Here is a 17,047-nt window from a genome sequence, read left to right as displayed (position 1 = left end):
ATGGCACCAAAGAAGCCATTTCTTCAGTGACATTATATTTGTTATCAATACTTCCATTATAAATGGCAGGTTGAACCATACCTGTAGCATCAGTACTTCCATCTACTGCCAAAGTATAAAATTTGAAATGAGAAAATTTACTCCCCAGATTTATTTTGATAGATTTTCCTGTTTCTTCAGTTTGCCTGACTACAGTCTAGTGTGTGTGTCTTCAAAGCACACACACATTAGTAGGCTGAAGTATTATTATGGACTGTGTTTTACTCACCAAGTGGCACAAGTATGTATGATGTGTTACACACAAAGTTTTCAAGGTGACAGAGTGTGAATGGTGGGCACAAGAGGTGTAGTTATCTCTGCCCTGCACCCTCTCAGCAACAACATGAGCTACATTCAATTGACTCAAATGAAAAATATCTCTAAAAGTCACACAATAATGATAAAAATTTAAGATCTTGTGAGGCCACATCACTAGCTGTCCTGGGCTGTCCATGGCTTGCAGACCAGAGGTTGGACATACTTGCCTTAGATGTTAACTGAGAGGAGTTAATCCCCCTTTTCCAACACTGTAGTCCTGGGTTTCCAAAGTTGCTGCTGTTGGTGGGATCTGGCCAAGAGGAAAGTTCAGTTTCCACCATCATCCTAATCCTTGGCCTGTGACAGACTGGGCAAGGAAGATATGGAGAAACAAAAGGAAGACAATGAGAAACAGAGAGGAAGGCAGGCAAATGATAGTTGGCTCTCTCCTACTAATGTCTCTTTAACCTGAGAGACATGGTTCTCAGAAAACCATACACAAGTGCTTTTCCTACACACATTTGTCTAAAACCAATTATTAACTGTGTGTGCTTTTTTATTATTTTTATTTTTTATTTTTTATTTTTTTCTAAACCAGACCCTGTTGCTATCCATAATCTCCATGAAGGTAATTCATGGCATTCTATATAATGTCACTGGCTTGTAGTGTGAAGCTGGCTGAACTCACTGCAAAGGGCACTAGATTAAATGCAGATAACAGTTATGAACTGTTAGTTGTAATTTACTGACTGCACCAGGGGAAGGACGGTGGGCATGCTGTGGTTTTTCACAGCATGAATTAGAGTTCTCTTGTGAAATGAGGATGCTTTGTGCAGATTAAATTATAAGAAATGTGCACCTGGGCCACATAAAGACCTATCGTTCTCTCCCTGTAGGTTGACTGATAATATAAATGATGTAACATCATAATTTCAACATCATCTGAAAGTTTAATACATGTAATTGTGAGCTGCTTTTCTTCTTGGAAATTGCAAACACAGCAAAATTGCAGGCTTGGTGTTCTGAGTCATTGTTGGTCTGCTGTATCTGTATTACAATGGCTATACATTAAGAGAAGGATGACACCCAGTTTACCATCATTATCTGTTTCCTTTTGAGTTGTTACCGCAGCTGAATGGTTCAGAAGGAGTCTAGGTCAAGTAGCAGGGAGGAGGAATTATATTGGTGGCTTTTAACGGAAATGAGTTGGTATGATCACAGCCATATAAAATATGTACTGTTTTGCATGATAGCTGCAGGAAAGTGCACTTGTAATAGTATAAGGTGTGCTTGTAAAAGAAAAACATTAATAGATAAACATAGAAAACTGCATGTGTTAAATAGCAGGGCCTAATTCTCCTCTGTCAATACCTGTGGAAGTTTAGTATATATATAAGAGAATTTAGCTAATTTTGCTAAAATGGCACTTATGTATAAATACTTTCCTATCTTCTCTGTATACTCCTTGTTGCTACACATCCCTCCAAAACACACTACCATTCCTGATATACTCCACTGCCAATGATTTCTTCTTTAAAATTTCTTTCATCCAAACTCCAGAAGTTTGGATTGTTTTTACGTAGTCCTATCATTCTCTTCAGGATTTTTAAGTCTGAAAAATTCTACTAAATGTAAAGTGAAATAATATAATATTTTTTTTAAAGTATGCTAAATTGTAGGTTTAGCATCATCTTTGTTATTAAACAACCTACAGAAAACAAATTATCAAAGGACTGTAGTATTTCTTTAGCTGAAGAAAAATATCTGTATTTATCAACTAATGGTGAGTTCTTATTTGTAAATAATATAAAAAAGAAATGTTGGGAAAAAAAGCCAATGAAAGGATAAACTGCACTATATAGGATATACATGCATAAGAAGGCACACTTGAGAAAGGGCTTGGTGGATTTGATGCTCACTTCTTGTATTACATACTTGATTTCTTTGTCAGCTTACCTTTTTGGAGAGCTTTCACTCTTTCTCATGCAGATCCCTGTTTATGCTTTTTACAGAACTAAAAACCCCTTGAAATGGTGTTGCTACTCTTCAATGACAATGATGCAATACAGTAAAATGATACCTATTCTGTATTCACCTTGAAAAAAACAGCTTTGAAGAGTTATTGAAGAGAGTTATAGAGAACAGTTGTGATAAAAACAAACTCGGCAGTCTTTCACAACTTCATACCAACATAACTGCTATCCGGGCTGGATACAGAGTAGATGGCAACCTCCACTAGCAATCTCATTGGGCACTGCATAATGGATGGACTCTTTCTGTCCAGCTCTTACTTTTTTCTAACCTTAAGAAAACATACTCCTCTAAACCCAAGACCTGAGGTAACTACTGCACAGCATTTATATGACGTATAGCAAGAATTTGATTAGGTAGACAGTGAAAGTGCACCGTGATTAGCACAGTGGTTATGGCAAGTTGTTGAGACTTGAAATATTACCTTCTGTCTGGGAGTAAGGTTGGCACCTCCCTTGCTAATGATCTCATAGCATATAGTAGGAAACTGCATAACAACATTGCAATACCATCTTGTATGAAAATGAAAAAGAGAAGTTACTAACTGCATGCACACACAAAAAAGAGAAAGCATACTCAGATTATGTTTCAAATTTTGCTGGTGGAACAGTAAAACCTCTTTCTTTAAAAGCAGAAATTGTCTTCTGTAAAGTCTAAAATCTTCCAGGTGAAGAAATTATTTCCTCATCCTATTAAGAGAAGCAATCAAACACACTTCGGTGAGCTTAAGGACTTACCTTCCGATCTTCTCTGAAATGGAAAGTCATTATTTCCTCCATGAGCCTGAGTGAACATAAGAGAATAAGAGAACCTATCTGAGGTAGATTTAAGGTACTACCAAAAGCAGTTCTCCTAGTATAAGTTGTGAAGCTCTTATCGCTTGGTTGCTCAGTGATGGATAGAAAGGGAACAATTCAAGTTGCAGTATGATGAGACATGGCCCAAGGAGTCCCTGGACAAGCACTCTGGTTCATGCAGGGAACAGGAGTCACATATTGAATTGGTTTTCTTCTGAACACAGACCCAGTTTGGAGGCAAAACACTGCTTTGGACTCTTGTTGTACTGTTACCTTCTGAACTAGATATTATAGAAATATATTAAATTACAGCTTCTAAGTAAGAATTGGTTATATTTTAAAATTATTTTGTCAGAGGAGACATTCATCACCTAAAGTAGAGAACTGGAGCTTTGTAACACATGGTCTTGGCAGTTCAACCACTCTCTGGGCATAAAGAGATATTCTTCTAAATGCTTGCACAATATTATTTCTCTTTCTTTTTGGGGGGTTGGCAATACAGGTAAGACAAGCTGGAGAAGAGAAGCAAAAGAGTAAGAGTAATGTTCTGATAAATTCCTCCACAGCTTGGAAGTTGCTCAAATGCATGATAGATCATGGCATCAATGACTTGATTTCACTCAACTTGTCAAGACTCAGTTCTATGCCAGAAATCTGTTACAAGAGTAAGCACTCTGCCACTTGGAAAACAAGCATTTTAATCATTTTTAGTCTTCTTAGACAATGATGCTGTTTTACATTAAACCATTAAGCCATAGGTACTGCTTTAACATCTACTATTTTCTGGAGTCACAAATGATAATCAGAAAAATAAGCCAAAAGTTCATATGTACCTGTGAGGTGCGAGAAAAAGGCTGTTGGATCTAGATGGGTCCTAGGAAGAAATCATGTACTGGATATAAATACCACTGAGCTGGAAGAGAACAAAGCAGAAGGACACAATTGCTTATTTAACCACCATTCTGCCTCCCGTACTTACATCGCATAGTATCTCATGACAGTCTCACTGGGACTATTACCAGAGCAAATTACTGCTCAACATGAATAAATGCGAAAAAGTCTGGGTCTAAGCTTTTAAGTGTGGGTTTTTTTTTTGTTTTCGTTTTTTTAATGTTTTAATGTATTTAAAATTGTTTTTATTATTATGCACAGCTACATGAGAGGGGCAATTCTGTATAGATGAAGTTGAACTGAGCTCTCTGATGAAGGGTCAAGACTTGTAAGTGTTACTAATTAGGGACGCAGTCATAGAATGAGTTATGTTTCCTTCGATAAAGAAAGAGACCAAGCTGTTATTTAATGTTACATGAAATTACTTCTGTCTCTCCATGGCAGGATTTAAAAATATCATGAAACAGATACCCTACTTCTTAAGTTACATTCTGCCTCGCTCAATAGGTAAAAAAAAAAAACACACACAAAATGCAGGCATATACTAGACTATTTCAAATTCTGAAATAAAGCTTATCTATTACAAAGACTTTATCACTCTCACTAGAAGAGAAGCTAATATGAGATTTAACTGTCAGAATCCAGCTCAGTGAGTCAAATGGCAGCACAGAGGAGGAGGTGATCAGAGCACAGAGGGTACAGAGAATGCAGGAGGTGATATACAAAAGCTAAAAAGTCTATTCTGTGAGGTCAGGGAGGTGACAGTTGGGACCACTGAATCAGAATGGTCTTTTCAGTTTGCAATTCTCATCAGGTTGAAGGATGCTCTCTTTTAAAGAAATACTATTGCAACAAGCACATGGTACAGATAGTATGCAAGTGTAACTGGAAATGAGAACAAAAATTCACCACTGCTAACGCCAGCCTTCACAGTATCTAAAATCAGTCTGAATATTTGAAACTTATACAGCGTATTCCTCCGATGGCTGAATGCAGTCTGGTTAGAAAAAAGGCCCTATGCCTAGTACTCAACTAGTTTTATGTGTTATCAGCTGGAATCTGCACCTCTTATCACTTTCAAGAAGATCAATTGTTAACAAAATGAAGAAGACACTTCTGAAATGACAGCAGAGAATCATTTCTGTTCAAATCACAATTTACCTAGTACATTGAGACTCACCTCTAAGACAAACACCCAAATCTGAAAGGTGATAATAAATCCACAATAAAGACTAAGTGCAGAGTTTACAACCCTGACAGCTCTGGATTGCTTTGTCTAAATTAATAACAACTCTGAATAAAAGACGTCTAAGTCCAGTTGTACAGTACCACACTTAAGTTTTCCATTAGTGTCATTGGCCTCCCAGGGGTCTCTTCCCATATTTCGTATATTTATGGACAAGACATAAATGACTCTAAGTGCATCAGCTGGGTTCAGAAAGCATCTCTCTCCTATACTACTATTCATCAACATTATTTCCTGTGATTACAAAACCATTGTGTCAAAAATGCAGCTATACCTCAAAAAGCTAAATAAAAACCCACAACTAGTTCTAGAAACTTATTCATCCAATGCTTGGTGTGAAGTAGAGGCAACACAGTTGATGAAGCTATTGCACCTGCATGTGTAAGTGGCTCAAGTGCCTCTTGCAGACAGATACCTATTGGTTTCCATTTAGATTTTCCTTTTTGCTGCTCAGCATGCAATGAGTTTATGAGAAAGAGGGAAGTTCATATGGTGAAGTCATGCATAGAGCATGAGAAATAATAAAGCTCTTACCTGCACTCAAGTCACAGAGGGGCACTGCTGTCATTGCAGAGCTCTGTGTTCAGTGCTGAGCTCGTACACCTCAAGGATTCATGCTTAACTGGGACAAGGTCATCCGACAGCTCAAGGAACAAAGGTAACACTGGAATAAAAAGACAACATGACCTCTGCGAACATCTGCTCATGTTAAGATTAGATCTATTTTGCAAAAGTAACTTAAAAGATCGAACAAACAAGAGGTGTTCTCAAATGGATGCTTCCTGATTGCATCACAGTGCCCAATCTAAATGTGTTCTTAGGTCCTTAAAAGTTGCAGTAAGAAATTTCAGGGATATAAATTGGGATAATCTTACTTTTCAAGTAAACAATTTGCTGTCTATGAAAACTAAGAAAGTGAGTGATCAGTTAGAATCAGGAATCCAGGAGAAATGAGTTTGGCTCTACCCTGTAACTGTTCTGCCAAGGGACACAAATTGCCTTCACAATCTTGTCTGGTCATAAGCTTGTCCACAGCAATGACTGTTAACTGCATCATCCTGGTTGATAGCTTTATGATGTGGACAAACATGCAGTAAAGAGTAAAATACGCCTATTGAAACTAATTTTCAGTGTGACCTATGCCAGGATTAAACTGAGGTCTTCAAAGGTGAAAGGAGAGTGTATCAATCAACTGCCTTATAACTGCCCCTTCAGCCACAGAATGCATATCAAATAAAATTAAGTGCTAAATCAACTTAGCCATACACACAAAATAATTAAATACTATATATTGATTTACATTTTTATTGGAAGGGAAGAAAAAAGACAATCAAACTGTTTTGGTGCTGAAGATTTGATGCGTTAGTCTTGCTAGTTGTAGGCTCTAGACTGGGGCTATATTGGCAGTAAAATAAAAACTTGCAGTGTGTAAATATTAGGCTTTCTTCTTTCTACAAAGGAACACATTTCAATACCACAAAAAAATACATTTAAATGTATATGTAACAGATTCTGAAATGATCCTTTCTGGACATTTATTACAGATTTCAGAGTGCTTATTCATGTTAAATGATGATGCTTGTAAGAGATTTAAACTAAATTGAAATAAAAGACAACATTAATTTAAAATTAAAGCACACACATTATTGTATGCAACAGTGTCTGAATACCTGTATGTGCTGAGGGAGGCTTTTGGGGCAGAAAAAATCTCAGAGGAAAAGCTTTGCTGAATGGATTAAGCAATAGTTAAAATAGCTTTAAGTCAGTCCTGAAGATGCACCAAAATACACCTCTGAGTATTAGATTATTAAAGTATTAATTTTAATTAATTATTAAAAAGGACATATTATAAAATAGTTATTTATAAGATAATGGTTTGATTACGATAAATCATAATGATTATGAAAAATAACAATTGGTTAACAGCATTCTGCAAATAGTTCTAGCTACATTATTGAAAATTCAGTGGTAGCAGGAAGCATCAGAAAGAGGCAAACTTTCAGCATCAAACTCACACAGCTTTTTACCTCACACTTCACGTTACAGACTTTTTGGAAAAATGTTCTCTTACCTAAAGGAGAGAAAAATTAAACATTTTAAAATACACCAGCAGAATATATATATATATTTTAAACCAGCAAAAGGCAGAATGGGTTTACAAAGAGTAAGCCTTATCCATGTTATTTGTCACCTGATGAAAAATAGGCAATTCAATAAAATCAGGAAAAATTCAAAAATTAGGCAAGTCAATAAGGCAACTCGAGCAGGTAAGCGATACCCATCTCTCTCAGACTTATCAGAGATTTATGGCTATCTACGGAGGACAACTGGAAACTGATGGACAAAACTAAGGAAAACTATTATATACAAGTTGATTCAGTTACATTAAGATTACATTATTTGTATAGAGGGAAAAAAAAAAAGGGATATTGTATAAAAGTGCTCTCAGTACTTACACTTACTCAAAAAGCATTGATTCTTTCACCTTTTTCCAGCTTTTTTTTTTTTTTTTTTTTTACCTTTTCCCTTCGTTTTCTCCTGTTTTCTCCTGCAATTCCTAATAACATTTTCCACTGTATTGGATTATTTCAAAAGTAATGACAACTTTTATGTAATCAAGACAACTCACTGTGCATACAAAAAAAGAAATGAATAACAGAGTAGTGCATTATTTGTACAGCCACATTGATTTTAGTAATCAAAATTTATTTTCTAGAATTTGCAATATTTCACTTAGGTACAGTATTGCTTGGTATGTTATATTCACTCCTCATATACTAACTCCACATAAGCTGTACACATACCCTGAATTCTAGAAACACATGTAAACCCTGACTTCAAAGCATGGTTTCGGATGGCTACTGTAAAAAGCAGGTTATCACTGTGAATGCTCACAAATTCCAAACTCCCTTCTCACTTTTGTCCTACAGAATTAGCACAACATTTACTGCTCCAGTGAATATTCCCCTTATATTCTGTAGAATATTCATTTAAATTAAATAGAAAAAGCTGTAAAATCAGCTTCATTAAAAAGTCAAATGAACCATTTCCATTTTTGTCAGCAGTCTTCACATGTCCCTAAAAATCAGAACAGTTATTCCATGAGAAATACAAATAAACAACATCAATGGAAAAAAAGTGTCCTGTACACTATGACTTTCTACAATTACTGTCCTCTCCTGCCCCCAGGGTTCACCATAATTCCCTATTGCAGTCTCCCTGAGGAAGAAGCCTGCCTCTATCCTCTCTTCTTCCTCCTGCCCCTAGGGATGATGATGTTCCCAGGAGGACACCCTGATGAGGGACAGAGGTCCCACCACCTGGTGGCACATTCCATGGAGTGGCAGCCATTTCCAGGAGCCTCTGATCTCAAGTGATTTAGATGATGCTGGCTGAAGCGTTGATCAGCTTGAGGTATCAGGACAGAAGGTGAAGGCTGAGAATGTGGCCGTACAAAACAATCTACTATCAGAAAGAACCACAATGCACTACTCTGTTGTTCATTTCTTTTTTTTCCTGTCAGACACATGCCATGTGCAGCTGCAATTCTCCAGCACTCTGAAGATAAAGAAATGCTGGATTTAGGCAGTGGCAGAGAGCCACTGCTACCGCTGGCCATTGAAGGTGTTCATGACAACTTATGGAGTCTACTGGAACAAGGCACTACTTGCCCCTGACACCTCTCATAAAGAAGAAACAGCCCTTCTAGACTACTCCAAAATTCCCACTGCAACCAGTCATCTCACTGGTGCTGCTGAATTCCTTGGGAAAATCTTGAACACACTTCAGGCTCTCAATAGAATATTTTCAGTGCCTTAAGAGCAAAGGGAATAGTATACAGCCTTAATCTTTAAGTAATCTACTTTTGAAACTGTGGATCTACAGAAAAAATATCCCTTTCATATCAAATTCTGATAAAAGAACAGACAGTTCCATACAGTTCAGTGAGGCACAGTGCAAGAAGCCAGAATTCTGCTTGTAAGTAAGTAAATCTATGTGCTGTGCCTATAGCACCAAAAAAAAAAAAAAAAAAAAAAAAAGCAGGAAAAGAAAAAAAAAAAACAAGCTCTGTCCACGACAGAATTATACTATGCATTAAGATTTATTATCCAGGTCAAGAGTCTCAACAAAGATAGTCATTCTGCTTTTAGACCCAAGCTAGATTCCTTAGAGGCTTCTCAGCTATCACTAGATGTAAAACAGTTTTGTTTCTGGGTAGACTCATCTGTATCTAATGCACATTGACCATCCTAGATGGTCATTTTTATCTCTCTCTTGCTACCCTTCCCCTTGCTCTCTAATTGCTGTTATATTGGATATGTGCTCTTAACCTTCATCTTCAAAGGCCTTCGCACTCATGTATATTCTCCCTATGATCATCTCTCATTCAATTATGTGTCCAGAACGGTCCTGCATATTCATTTCAATTTCTTATCTGGTGATGCCAGTCTGCATTGCCCGGCTGCTGAACTCTTCAATAATTTATTTTATTATTATATTTTTTAATAAAAAGTCTTTCACGGCAGCTATTCCTGGTGTACTGACTAGCATAATCTCATTATTTTCTCTGCTTTCCTGCTTTCATACTTATCAAGCTGTTGTCTCAGTTTCATCATAGGTGATAACGTTTTTCAACAAACTACTTCTTTTTGCACTTATTTGTTGTATTCATTTTTTTAATTGTAAGATATTTGTCTTCTTTTCCTGGAATCTCTAACACAAATTGCAAGGCAGCTCTGTGGAGATTTATGATCAATCATGGGAAAATCTTGTTTGGAAGTGAATGGAAAACAAAGCACTTAATATACATACCTGTGTATATAAGAGTTATATCATAATGGCACCTCTTCTTGTGGTCTTTGCATAGCATGGTAAGAATAGCACAATATACAAAACAAGAAAACGTATTAGACTACTTAACAGAAGGTCATTAAAACCAACTAAAAAGAGCCAGAATCACAGGCACTGAGAAGGTAAAGTTGATATGCTCACATACACGTTTAAATGGCTACTTGTCTTTACTTCAACCATCCTTAAAGAGAAGGTTTTAAAGTACTAAATGAATTTTGGCCAGGTGTCCAACTATGTTGGGCTGGCTATATTTGTTCTTTTGAAGAAGAACACTTGGATTTTGAAGATTCATAATCCTGTGCACAAAAATGTCATGGTTTGATTTGAGTCCTTCCAGAAAAAGTCTTCTCATGCAAGTCTTAGGACTAATATGATCAACACAAAAATATTTTGTTAACTTTAAAAAATGTAAGAGTACAATATTACCACAAGAACTTACAGTGTGAAAAATTTTAAGGCGATCTTATCCTATTTTTAAAACAATTTTATAAAACTGTAAGCCTATGTGGTGCATGTAGATGTACACATATACATGAGGGCTGCTCCAAAAGTAATGCCTCCTATTTTATTATGTTGGCCATTGATGTAAGAAGATGGTGGTATGGCACTAGAGCCTGAAACCTTTCCACCAATACTGCTTTACGCTTTGTTGCCATGTGACAAATGGCAGCAGAGGTGCAGCCTGAGAAAATGGTGTCTACTATGGAAGTGTATATGAAGCAAAGATGTGCCATTGAATTCCTCCATGTGGAAAAAGGTGACACTCACTGATATTCATTGATATTTGCTGAACGTTTCTGAAGACCAAACAGTGGATGTGAGCATGGTGAGGCAGTGGGTGGTGTGTTTGAGAAGCAGTGACTGCAACAGTGCTCACCTTCTTTACTGGTGCATATTTTTATAAGTGCAGCACACAGGCTCTTATTCATTACCGGTAAAAACACACAGCTGACTACTATTAAAAAATAGTGTTCTGTAGCTGAAATTTGCATTAACAAATATTGTTATTTTTCTCTTTTTTATCTGCTCTATTTGATATGGAAATGAATAGGAGACATCACTTCCAGTGTGACCTACAAATAAACTATACATACACATATATAAAAATAAAACCATATTGGTTTAATATATTAGTTTGTCATTTAGGTTTACCATGAGCAGCACCATTACAGTTGCCACAAATACTTGAGTATCATGTTACTTCACACTTGAGTCACAAGAAGCTCTCCAACCTAGGCAATGTAATCTAAGTGTTAGGGATCACACTGGGCACAAAAGCATAATCTAAATGAAATGCTCATATTTCAGCACTGTGATTCACACTGAGATTAATGGGAGGTGAAAGAACTCACACCCTGAGCATTATTTACTTCACTGCATACATTGGAATATTTCTTTAATCTGACATTTGAATACTTACTTATTTTGCCTTAAGGTAAGAACTACAGAATTTGTAAAGAATCAGAATTGTTTGAGTTAGAACGGACCCTTAAGGGTCACTCAGTCCAACTCCCCAGTAATGAACAGGGACACCTACAATTTGATCAGGTTGCTTAGAGCTCCATCCCGTCATTAAAACTCAACCACTTTTATCTGGACTATCCATGTGTTACAGGAGAAGACTAGCTGACAGATCCCAGTAAAAAAAAAAGATTACCATTATGATGTCAGTCCCGTGTATTCTTTTCTGCCCTTGGTGAACCACTCTCTGAATATACTTAGTTTGAGTTGAACATTCCAAGTTTTCTATGAATGTTCAGTTCCATTGCTGTTTTGCAAGCTACTCATAACACAAAATTTAAAATACCTACATAACATCAATACTTGCTTCAAAAAAATATAAGCACGCAGATCTAGTGATTTATTCTCTCCTACAAGGAGAACAAGGAGCAGAAATGAAACACATTGTAAGTGGCAAAATAAGTGGTGTCATAAAGCCAACCAAATGCTCTCCATTTTAAAGGTTTTTCTACTACTGCTACTTGAAAAATGTTGCTACCTTCAGATAATTATGATTCTATGATAATTTTCACAGGAAAGCCATACTATCTTCTCAAAGAAGCAGTATGTCTGCACCCAAGGACTTGAAAGACCCATCACCATAAGGTCTGGGCACGCGTTACAAATTGTTCTCCGTATGAGGGAGAAGAAAAGTTATGCTACACCTTTTCCTGGCTAAAATCAAGTAATCTCAGAAACAGATGGAAAGGAGTTCACCAATTCAGCCAATTACACAAACTACTTCCTGAACACCTCCCGTCTTGCCCAGACGGATGGGACCACACAGTCTGGGGACAGAGCAGGAAGGAGCAGGAGCTCTGCTACCAGCTTTGTGCCACCAGGATGTTCTATTTGGACTAATCATTCCTCTCCACCTTCAGACCCATCTTTTTTAACCTCACTCTTCTCCTTCTTACTTTTTTCTGCTTAAAATATGAACTATTAGGAAAGTATTTCACATGTATTGCAGGTTTTACAAAGCAACTTTAGGAAGACCACTACATAAAATTACATTTTGAAAATAGCAGCTGTGAAAGGCCATCAGTGATCCATCTGAAATGTCAATACCTCAGTTCAAATGTTCTTTCTCAGAGCTGCTTGAAGCATCCAAAGGCAGCAAAATCAAAGGGATAGCTATCCTTTTTCTTTTCTTCTTAGAAAAAAAGACTGAATAGAAAGGCAATTAAGTCTCCCTCTCATCCTTTTCAAATTAAAAGGTATATTTCAAAGGATGGTGAGAGAGGGAGACTGCGTGTTTCAGGCAAGTTGAGTGAGGATCCCTGGGAGAAGTGACAAGTCTGCAGTGAAGGAAATCCAGCAGTTGAAATGATGTTGTGGTTTTATGATTTTTGGTTATCAGTATTCCACATCATAACATCATGTAGTGCACAGGGAGTTAAACAGTTAATGCTGCAGGTCCAGGTACTTGTCCCAGAAGAGAAGAACAACTACATACCTCAAAGGACTTAGTGTTCACAGAGGAGATAAAACACCTGGCAAAGTCATGAGACTTCTCTCTTTCCCCTTCTGCTCACCCCGACTGCACGTCTCACCGCAGCATTAGAGTAAGGCCTTCAGTTATCAGACACTTGATCACATTTTATTTATTAGCTTCAATTCTAATTATATTGTATTATGGTGAGTTATCTCACATTCTGATATCTTATTTAGTAAATTAGTTCTTTTTCTCCTCAGATCGTTGCTGCTGTTTTGTTTTTGAGCTCATCTCTCTACTCTTTTCCCTTTTTTTTTTTTTTTTCCTTTTTTCCTTCCAGGGTGGGAATCTGTGCATGGGTGTCCCCTCCTCCCCCGCTAGTCATAGAACTGGGCCGAACCAGCCCCTAAACCACTGACAAATGAGAAGAGTTAAAAATTGGAAAAAGAACTAGAAGCCAAACTAGTTCTCCAAGAACAGGGTTCATCAGAGAAAAAGGCACCAAAAAAGTGCAGTGATGAAAAACACAATCTCATCATCTTATGTTGTATGATTACATGCCATAGTGTTCCACAGTGTTTACTTTGGGTCTCATCAAACTATTAACTGTAGAAAGGAAGGAGAGCCCAGCCAAGAGAGCCACAGATGTTGGCCTAGGAAACAGGAAAGAGACAACAAATAATTAAAATTCAACAGTTCTTGGAGAGAGGCATTTTTTCAGATTTCTCTTGTGACCCCAGACAGAGACCAAAGACCTCACATTGCGTTTCCACTCTACAGCCGTACTCCTTCATTACCAAGAGCATCCATGGATTGGCATGGGAGAAGATCTGTATTTCTGAAGACATATCCCTCTAATGCTGCACTCCATTCATCTTTTCTCTGAAGACTCGTCTGCTCATCATTTTTTTTTTTGCCTTATTTTTCTCTAGCAAACCATACATACTGGCCAGAAAAGAGCATAGTGGGATTGTATGTACGCGGCCACCCTTGTCAATGCCTCCTCTCTCTGAAAGCCTGCAGGGCTGACAAGATGTCAGATCCACTAAAACAAGGAAAAGAAAATCTGGTACTTCCAAACAGATTGACTAGCTGAATTCCAACAGATTTTACAATAGCACTCACATTTTTTTTCTCCAGATTTACTGCTGATGAACAGTAAAGTCCCTGGGTTAAATAAAAATCTGAAAAAATACACCAAAATCTAACAAAAGTTTTCTTTTGACTTAATTTTCTGCTGGTTTCTATGTAACTCTACAAAATGTGATTCCACTGAAATTTCCAACTCCAGTGGTCAACTGCTATTAAGAACCCTCTCAGGATTTTTGGAAAAGGATGAGAAAATAGATATGGAAAAATAAAAAGCCTCTCTTTCTGGTACAACTGCTCTACTTTATATTGCCTACCATTTTCATTTGTATATGAAATGGTCTACGGCTTTCATGAGAGATTAATGAGATTGTTTGAGTACTTGAGGATAATATGACACTGTCTGCCATGCTACCTAGGTATTTTTATATGTAAATTACATTGAATCAATGAGAAAAACTGTGAACGAGTCCTGAAAATACTGTTCAATCATAGAATCATAGAATTACTCAGGTTGGAAGGGACCTCAAGGATCAAGTCCAACCACAGCCTAACCATACTACCCTAACTCTAACAAACCTCTGCTAAATCATATCTCTAAGCAATATCCTGGATTTTTAAAAAAAGTTATTTTAAAAAAATCTCTGAAAAGTGGGGGAGAAAGTACATTATTAATGGTAAATATAAGTATCCATGTGCAGAATGTGTATTCTTTTCATTAATGAATATTCATAGTCTAGGAATAGTACGCCCTCCTTTAAAGTTCATCCAACAATTTTAAGCATAATAGAACTTTTGTTCCTGTTCTTGTTCTAACATGCAATATTTTTTCCTACCATCATGATAGCTTTATCCTATACTTCGAAAATTCTCTTAATAGCTTGTTTCTCTTTTGAGCAAAGTGACTACTAAAAAATATAAGAAATTTTAAAAAGATGAAACTTTTTACTGACCACTTGAGTCATATTTCAATAGCTCAATTAAAAATCCCCCTTCTTTCATCAAATTCAACAATCTCTTAAAACAATACTTCAAAATATTAATCAAAGCTTTCAACATTTTGTTCCATTCAAGGGCTGAAATAAAAACGCACAGAGAGGAAAAGAATCTTTAAGGTAGGAAGATGGCAACTACAGGGACAAACCAAAAATTGATGAATATCTGAAGGCTTTTGTCACAATCTGTTATTTGCTACTTTTATCCCAGACTGATTAAATTAAAAGGATATTTATTAATCTGTGATTTTCCTCTAACGTACTTTATGTTGGCTAAAGAAGTAGTCAGTTTGCATTCTGAAACTCTACCTACCTTAAAAATGCTGGTAAAAAAAGCAGACTGCTGGAAGGGAATGTTGCAGGTATTTCAGTCCAGGGCAACATAACCATTGCACTACACCAGTAGGAAACCTAGTGAACTACTACTAATGGATCTCAAGATGGATAGGCCTTTTTACATTCACTGATGCCAGTAGGATCAGCCTATTGTATTGTATAATGTATTCTAACTTGAAGGACATCTTAAAGGACATATTACTTTTCTTTTTAAACTAAAAGCTCATAGAGCTTTCATTTGTTTGTTTTTATAAAAATTTCTAAATGGCTGAAGTCATTTTATTTACTTATTTACTTACATTTCACATCCAGCTTTCTTTCTCTTTTTCTTCCGCTATCAAGTTCAATTAAAGGACTGATATACAGATATCCTATTTTTCATTTTTCTGAAATCTTATCTGCTTTTTTCTGATATTCAGTTTTCTGCCAATCTTCTCCTCTATTTTGTAAAAAAGCGACACATATTATTTGTTATTTCTTACAATTAAGGATTGAGATTCCAATTTCACAACAGTGAGATTTAAATACTTTTCCCCAAAACTTCAGCAGTTATTTTGTAGTACTTCTATCCCTTAGGCCTCTGCTAGTCTGGAGCCAAGATCTATGTAAACATACAAATGCAACGCTTTCATCCTTAAAGTGGTCACTCAGTAAAAGAAAGGAATAGTATGTTTGAAAATTCTCTCACTTAGATGTGGTGCAGAAGTACACCAGCTTTTGCTTAATATGAAGACACTTTTCAAAGCCACGAAAATAAAACATTTGTTATGCAGTATACACTGAGATAATTGGACAACACTTCAAAGGTTTTGTTTTCAATCTTTTCTTATCACTACTATTCAAGGAAAATATATCTGTATAACATTATAAAATAAAATTTATTTTGCAGTTAATCTGACAAGGTTTTGGAATTAAAAAAAAATAAAAATCTACTACATCCTGTTTAGTTTTTGAAAAAGTGAAATGATCAGAAGTATTCAATTTTGACACACTTTAAAAACATTGACATCATTAATAAGGTTTCAGAGCTGAGCCCTTATCAGCTCTAAACTAAGAAAGATGAAGAACAAGATTTCCAAAAGAGCACAAATAAGGAACAGATAAATCCAGCTGACTGTCTAAACAAGCTGCAAGACTTATACCTATTGGCAGGGCATGTAAACCAGAAATAATAGGATTTACTCATCCGTTAATTCATGTGATTGAAGAACACTCCAGAAAAATAAAAAAGAGGGGAAAAAAAAAAAAAAAAAGGAAAAAAAAAGAAAAAAAAAAAGACTATATTCTGCCCAGAAGCCTCTTGCAAGTCAGAAAGGAACTTATTAGTATTTGTTACTATTTGACTGGTGCCACGAAATCTATTCATTAATCTCTCACCTACCACTGGCAAGTTTACACGTGCATTTTTCACAAGTTTGGGAAGTATTTAATCTTCAGTATCTCACATTATTTTTCTTCCACATCTGTTAATTTGGAGAGATAAGTAAATGCATCCATGTACATAAATGTCCCATCTTTAAAACAACAACAAACACACAAACCGAACTGTCTCTTTTGCTTATGAATCTTACTGCTTGTA

The sequence above is a fragment of the Phasianus colchicus genome, chromosome 1 (genome assembly GCF_987193195.1).
Source record: "Phasianus colchicus chromosome 1, bPhaCol1.hap1.1, whole genome shotgun sequence".
NCBI lineage: Eukaryota > Metazoa > Chordata > Aves > Galliformes > Phasianidae > Phasianus > Phasianus colchicus.
The sequence above is the reverse complement of the archived record's forward strand: the minus strand, read 5'-3'. Positions refer to the sequence as shown.